This window comes from Molothrus ater, chromosome 9, assembly GCF_012460135.2.
Source record: "Molothrus ater isolate BHLD 08-10-18 breed brown headed cowbird chromosome 9, BPBGC_Mater_1.1, whole genome shotgun sequence".
NCBI lineage: Eukaryota > Metazoa > Chordata > Aves > Passeriformes > Icteridae > Molothrus > Molothrus ater.
The window spans coordinates 26922159-26930222 of record NC_050486.2 but is presented as its reverse complement, the minus strand read 5'-3'; positions in this window follow the sequence as shown (position 1 = coordinate 26930222).

The window sequence follows — 8064 nt, the reverse complement described above, 5'->3', positions numbered from 1 at the left end:
GCTCCAAAATGCTGCAGTAAATCATTGACAGCAGCACAGATCCAATCACAAAGAATCAGGACACATCCCAGAGGCCTTTGCCCTTTTGGAAACAAATTCCCAGTTTTCTGGCAAGGAAATATATTAAACTGTGCAACTGTTTCCACATTAAAGTCAATCAATCCTATTGCAGCAGTGTGTTTCCTACCCAGCCTGCGCCCTCCTTTTAATTTGAAGGAGGAGGAAACTCGTGTTATTTCCCACTGTGACTTCCCTGTGATTTTGATGTGTCTGGTTGCTGACCAGGGAAAAGCTTCCAGTACAGCAAATTGAAGATTAGCACAAAATTGTGTTATGAGGAACGTGTACCTTCCAGATACACGAAGGAAATGTCAGTTCAGCTTCCTCCCCTTGCCAGCCCCACGAGGCAGTTTGCCACCTCTAAAGCTGATGTGAGTTATCACCTGGCTTCTGGATGGCCCTGCACAGCCACTGCAATGTGAAAATCAAATTCCTTGTTTTCTGAAGTGACCTGGGGGGAGAGAGACACCCCCTACATCTGAAATTGTTGTGGCCATACCTTGTGCAAACCCATCTGCTCGTGGTGGCTCTAATGCTTTTAGCTGGGTGGAATCTTAGTGGATGTGCACAAGTGTAGGAAAGCAATACCACAGAAAGCAACAACACCACAGGTTATTTATTTTTAAGATAATAATCACAAGGTGACGACATTTAGCTCTGTCGTGTTAGAAGAAAATAAAAATGGCCATGGGAAAGACACTTGGTCACAGCCCAAGTTGCCTCATTGTCACCATGATATTTTCTGAAAAATCCCTTTGCCAGGATTTCTTCTCCTGGGAAGCTGGAAGCTTCAGCTTCTCCCTGTTTTGCTGCTTTGGAATGTGATTTGGAGATTGTTTATCCAGCCTGTGAATTGTTTTAATGTAATGACCAATCATGGTCCAGCTGTGTCGAGGCTCTGAGGGGTCACGGGTTTTTATTATTCATTCTTGTGAAGCCTTCTGATGTATCCTTTCTCTTTCTTTGGTATAGTTTTAGGGGAGCATTCTTTAACATAATATCATGAACTAATAAATCAGCCTTCTGAGAACTTGGAGTCAGATTCTCATCTCTCACCTCGTCCTGGGGACCCTCACAAACACCACAGCCTCATTGCTGTTTCTTCAAGCTTTCACAGCCTCCAAAATGCCCCTATGGGGCCTGGGCAGGCACAAAAATGCACAAGGAATCTGTATCTTCATTAGGTATCAGGTTAAAAAAAGAGTAAGAGACCTATGAGGACTTGTGTGTTCGAACAAGTGCCTCTTTCTCCTGCTTTTTCTTCTGCATAAGCAGCCTGAGATGCTTTGTGTATAAATGAAGTGCTCCCAGCAGACAACTGGAAGTTTGAACCTCAATAAATTCAAGAGAAAGTGTAATTATTGTAGGAAAGTCTGGTCTTGGGCTATTATGGCTGTTAAATAGACAGTGAATTGTCCTGTGTCCACAAAAGGCTGGGCTGGAAGTGTCATTTTGTGTATTTCCCAAATCAATTGCAAAGCTCATTTCAATGGCTGGTATTGTAAATTATCAAAATGAAAGGACCTCTTAGCAAGTTATTTTCATGTAATTAAAGTTCAGAGTGACCCTGGGGCTTGTCTTGCTAAACACTAAGAAATGAAGCACAGGGGTAAACTCAGTACAGAAATGAAATGAGCAGTGCCCTTGTGTGACCTTGGGGAATACCTTAATGCAATCCTTTACCTACTAATGCACTGCAGATGGGCTCAGAAAGTCCTTCTCCTCTCTTTGCCTGTGCAAGAAGAACTCCAATAAGGGGTTTAATATTTTTTTAATATACTATTAAACCTAAATTGCTTTAGCCTGGGAGAAGAAGCAGGGAAATGTAACGGGCCTGAGGCGATCCCCCTCGTCACCTCCCCACTGCACATCACAGCCTCTCTGCAGGTGGCTGGAAAGACAGAAGGACATAAAAAGGTTCTGGACATGCTTATAGGTCTGGTGGGGACGCACCACACTGGCTTCCATCCCAGCCTGGGCTGTCCTGTGATACAAATGGCTGTTTTGCACAGCCAAGTGCCTCCTCAGCATCTAAGCAAGGCTGTCGAAGCATTATATCTTCTATTTTTTTTTTTTTTTTCCTGATAGCAGCATCAGAAACACCCCCTATATATAATGGAAGTTATTTGTGGCACATCTCCCAGGTAAAAGGCTGGGCTGGTTTGTGCAATCAGGCACAACACCAATTTCTCCCTTATAGGTGAGGTCGTCTGGGGGAGAGATTTAAGCAGCCAGCAAGGCACTCCACATTAGAGGTGAAATTAAAGAACCTTTCTCAGAGGTGATAGCTTCCAAAAGTGAGATATATATGTATATGTATATATAAAAGTGAATGGTTCCATTTAGAACATTTTGAATTTAAGGTGTCTGAAGTGTTTGTGTTGGATCCTTCACTCCAAACCTGAATTAAGCCTATGGACCCCTGGCTTGCAGTGCTGGCTGTGCTGCCCATGGTGATGGAGGGATCCAGGAGGATGAGCCATGGAGTCTCCAGGAGCATGGAAAGAGGGCTGTGAGCAGCAGGGGTGGGCAGTGAGCTCACATCCTCACTTGGTGTCTGTTCCCACCACAGAGCTCTCTCCCTGACACTGAAGAACCCTTGGATTAAAAGACACGCAAGTCCTCACTCACAACTCTAAAATCTTTTATCTAAAATCAGGGCAGGTTAACTCAGTGTAAACAAACTCCCTGATAGCAACACAGGATTTTGTTCCGCTTCAGCTTCCTCAGCTACATCATCAGCTCCTTCCATTCCCTCAGCCACATCAGCTTTTCCTCCCCAGCTGAACTCCTCCCTGCAGCACTGAGCTCACCTCTCAGTCCCTGAGCCTGCCTGTGCAGAGATGTGGAAAAGCTGACCCAAGGGCCAGCAGGTGAGCACAGCCTTGGTGCTGGACCTGCCAGTGCTCCTGTGGTGCCACTGAACCCAGAATCTCAGAATCTCTGCTGCTCAGAGTGACCCCAAGATGCGTTAGAAAGTCTCTTTTCCCAGCCTGGCGCTCAAAGAAGGAGTCAGAACTCTTCTACTCTTGTTCTCAAGGTTGTTTATTGTTTCTTATCTATAAAATTCTTTCTCCTGTCCTGCCGAGGTCCATCCAGCAGGACAGACAGGGGCACTCTGCCTGCCCCCAGGGCAGTGTTATCTTTTTATACAAAAAACTACATATACAATATTTACAATTACTTCCCAATACCTATCTCCTATGTTAGACAGTGAGCTTCTACTCTAAACCAATCTAAAAGTGCCAGCATCTAAGCAGAAGATGGAGGCCAAGAAGAAGAAGGAGAAAGGCTGGACACACACAGATCCCTCCATCTTGCCCCCTGAACCCCCATTCTAAAAACCCCAAAAATCTGTTTTTCACCACATGATAAACTCACTATTGTTCTACTTAAAATTTTGTGGCTTGCAATTCTTCATAACAAGGTTGGTAATAGTTTTACCAAGGGGTCAAGGCACAGGGGTCTTGGGCTCTGTGCCAAGGTTGCTGAGGACCCTGGGCAGGAGCCAAGTCCTCCAGGGCAGCCAGAGGAATTTCCTGGGTTCTGACACCAGAACTGCTCTGATAAGGGATCCTCCACCAGAATAAACACCTGGCTTTGAGCACACAAGGGATTACATTGGCTTGTTGGTAAAAAACGGTAGATTGGCTATATTGCTAAAAAAAGGTGCACTTAAGTGTGGGGTCAGGGCCACACTGCAGAGACAACCCTGTGGCTTGGGCAGAGAAAATACCTGACACTTTGCAAGGCTTTTTAATTCATTTCCTTGGGTCCTACAGTGCTCTGATGGGGCTGATCTTCCAGCTTTTGATGTGGGTACCTCCCTGGGCTCCTAAACAGCCACAGCAACAGTTGGTTTTTGGAATGCAAGGATCAATAATGCTGCGTTTTCCTAAACCCCTCGTTCCTGCCAGGAGTGAAAGACAGAGCGAGCAGCTCGGTGCTGGAACAGTGATCCTATTTCCCCCTCTGCTGGAAAACCTCGAAATGACCTCCTGGCAGGAAAAGGAGGAGATTCCAGCCATCCTCGCCCCTGCCCACGGCGGGGGGTGGGAATTTTAGCATCCCTTCCAACCCAAACCATTCCAGAATCCTATGAAATGTGCTGGGGGAAGTGTCCTGGCCCTCCTGGCGGCAGAATAAAGCACTAAACCCGAGCCAAATCCTTCCCTAGCACAACGCTGTGCCTGCTTTCCATTTCCCCCCATTTTGGGGGGTTTTGAGGTGGGTTTTTTTTTTTTTTTTCAGAGATATGGACCCTACTGCCTCTTCCCAGTGTTGATGTGGGGCCAGTAGCTGTGACAAAGGAAAACCAACTTGTCAGACCATCCCAGTCTAAAATATCTTGACACTGGGCTAATGTTATCACCAATTATGTCATGGGCAATACCTACATTTTGTTATATTGCAAAAAAGACTGGATTGCCCCAAAATTTGCCTCTTCTTCACCAGTCACACTGCTCTACCTTTCTAAAAAGATGAAATATTAAGAATATTAAGAAATATTAAGAATAAGATGAAATATTAAGAATAATATTAAGAATAATATTAAGAATAAATTTAGAATATTAATAATATTAGGAATATTAAGAAGTTAGAATATTAAGAATAATATTAAGAATATTAGGAATATTAGGAAATTAGGACATTAGAATATTAAGAATTATATTAAGAATAAATTCTGAAGATCTGCTGTTGTTCTTGGCTTCTAGCAGCACCTCTGTAAAATCCAAAAGGATTAAAAAGTTGAAAAAAAATTCCCAAATCTCTATAACAGACTTATATACAAACTCCACCAGTAAGTAGCTGAAAAGAATACGAATAATTCGGGGAAGATAAGTCAGGCTGATGCAACTACATAATGTACTGAATGCTTCACTGCAGGGGGAAAAAACACCAAGAAATGAAATTTAAACGTTTTAAACAAGCTGAAGTAGCTTGTTCTGGGGAGGCTGTGCATGTGCAGGGAGTGTTTGGGGCTGCTGCTCTCAGTAGTGGTGTTTGGGTTTGTTCCCACTGGGAATAAAGCTGGGAGTTCCCATCCTGGCTTGGTGGCCCTGAGATGCAGACCCCAAGGTTCTGCCTGAAGGAGGGGGTCACTCTGTTTTGCTGGGACACCAAAAAAAAACAGATTTGGCTTCCCCTGGTGCAGTGTTTGATGTTCCCACCACCACGGCTGCCCCGTGCCCCCTGTGCAACCCAGTGTGGTTTATGGCAGCCCTGGTGGGGCCAGAACTCACAAAATGCATGTTCTAAAGAAACTTTTGGCATTTCACTTTAAATTTTAGAGTGCATTTAGAGGAATCTACCCTGTCCTTTTCCTCGGGACTGCAGCTCTGAAGTCAGAACCTCCTGATTCTCCAACAGTGCTTTAATTCATGGCCTGTGTTCACACCACTGGGCGGGCCATAAATCCTCCCCAGCTACCTGTACACAAAGCTGGCATTGATTCCCATCGTGCTGGGGCTCCAGCACTGCCTTGGGAGACTTCCCTGCCAGCTTCCAGCTCAGCAGGATCCCCCTTTCTTCTCCAAGACCTCCAGGCTGCAGCAGCAGGGCTTTTCATGTGGTGAAGAACCAGACTCATGCTTCCAGTCATGCCCCTGACAAATAAGCCTTTTTCTTTCCCTCAGTTTCTCTTCCTGTATTTTTCAGCTCTCCTTACATTTGGCTCTGGAAAGCAGGGTCAGTTCCTGAAGGCATTAGGGATGCTCAGGGCAAGGGTTTGTTCAATGCCCATGTGCAGAAGGGGCTAAGACTGGGGGGAATGGCTTCAAAGTGAAAGAGGGCAGGTTTATTAGGGCAGACATTAGGAAAAAAAATCTACTCTGTAAAATGGTGAGGCCCTGGCACAGGCTGCCCACAGAAGCTGTGGCTGCCCTATCCCTGGAAATGCCCAAGGCCAGGTTGGACAGGGCTTGGAGCAACCTGGGATGGTGGAAGGTGCCCCTGCCATGGGCAAATTTGATGATTTTTAAAGTCTCCTGATGGTTTCTTTTCCAGGTATCTTATTGGGAATGATCTATAGAGAGGGGCTGAGTCTTGGAGTGTGGGATCAGGCTCAGCTCCTGCCCTCCCAGCCCCATCATCAGCCACCTCTGAATGCCAGCAGCACCCAGGCTCTGTGCAGCAGCTGTCCCTGCTCCAAGGAAAACACCAAGCACTGCTGCAGAGAGAGATGAAATAATATTTGACCAGTTACAGAGGGAAAAAGGAAGCCCTGGGGCTCTCAGCTCTCTTCTTGCCAAGCTAACCAGCCCTGCTTTTCCTGGGAGACATGCTCTGTAAAAACATGGGCTCAGTGTTTGGACAGATGCTTTCAGTCTGTTCTCCATGGCAGAAATACCCAGTGATAGGAGAAGCCTTTTTTGCCCTAATTTAACTGGGCTGTCCTGAGGACCCTGAGGGACATCTCTCCGTGGAGAGGAGCTGCAGCAAGGATGGCTGGTTTTGCTGGGCTCTGCTGTCCAGAGATGCAGGAAACACTCGGTTCCTTGGGGAATTGTCTGGTTTAATCACTCTGAGGTCTCTGTGGGGAAGAATCACAGAATCACAGAATCTCTAGGTTGGAAGAAACCTTCAAGATCATCGAGTCCAACCCATGTTCTAACACCTCAGCTAGATCATGGCACCAAGTGCCACATCCAGTCTTTTTTTAAACACACCCAGGGATGGTGACTCCACCACCTCCCTGGGTAGATGATTCCAGTATTTGACCACTCTTTCTGTGAAAAACTTCCTCCTTAATTCCAGCCTGTATCTCCCTTGGCGCAGTTTGAGACTGTGTCCTCTTGTTCTGTCTATTGTTGCCCGGAGAAAGAGACCGACCCCCAGCTCACCACAGTCACCCTTCAGGAAGTTGAAGAGAGTGATAAGGTCACCTCTGAGTCTCCTTTTCAGGGTGCAGGCTGGGTTGGTGCAGGAGGGTGGGTGTAACCTATGGGGAGGCCTGAAATTTGGGGTGAGAATTACTGCTGGACATCATGGGGCTCCTCATCCCTGCTCAGTGTTGCCAGGTGTGGGAAGGGACCTGAGAACACCCTGTGGGGGTTGGAACTGGACAATCTTTACAGTCCCTTCTTGCCAAACCACTCAGAGATCCCATAAACTTCCATAGACACAGGCATCACATGGACACAGACAGTGCTGTGAGGGCACCCATGCTGAGAACAAGTGCCATTCTTTCCCTCAAAAAGCAAACCAAACCTGACCTGTCCCTTTCCAATCCCTTTCCCTCACCAAACCTGACCTGCCCCTTTCCCATCCCTTTCCATGCCAAACCTGACCTGTCCCTTTCCCATCCCTTTCCCTCACCAAACCTGACCTGTCCCTTTCCATGCCAAGCCTGCCGTAGTCTAGGAAGCAGAATAAAGCTCAGCTTAAGCCTGTGATAAGGGTGCCTTTTAGCAGGAGGTTTGTACTGATACTCTGGACTAACCAAAATGAATCTGATCCACAGAATCCCACAATGGTTTGGACTGCAGTGGCTTTAGAGGGCACAGATGCGGCTGTGCTGCGCTGACATTTGTGGCTCAGCCCAGCCCAGGTGAGGCTCTCCCCGCCCCGGGGGCAGAGCCAGGCTCAGCCCAGGTGTGTTTGGGGCTGGCTCCGCCTGGGCTGGGCTGGGCTGGAGCAGAGCAGCAGCGCAGGAGGGCACACGGAGCATGCCGGGCTGAATCCTGGAGCTGGCCTGGAGCAGCGAGGGATGGACCTGGTAACTGCTGGGGCTCTGGCTCTTGTGCAGCGGGCCTGGGGGAAGGATTCCTGCTTGGGTTTGTGCTGCTGAGCCGTGGCTTGGGGCTGTTCTCTCCATGGAGTTCCTAGAGCTGTTTATCCTGCGAGTGAGGTGTGCTCTCATTGCCGCTCCTGCTCTGTGTGCAGACCACACAAATATTGCTTTGCTGCCCCAAACAGGGGCTCCCAGCACCTGCTTTCTTCCCCTCTCACTCTGACACTGCAGTCGTGCCTCTTACTGTAACAAAAAGCTGAGTTGTGTTTATC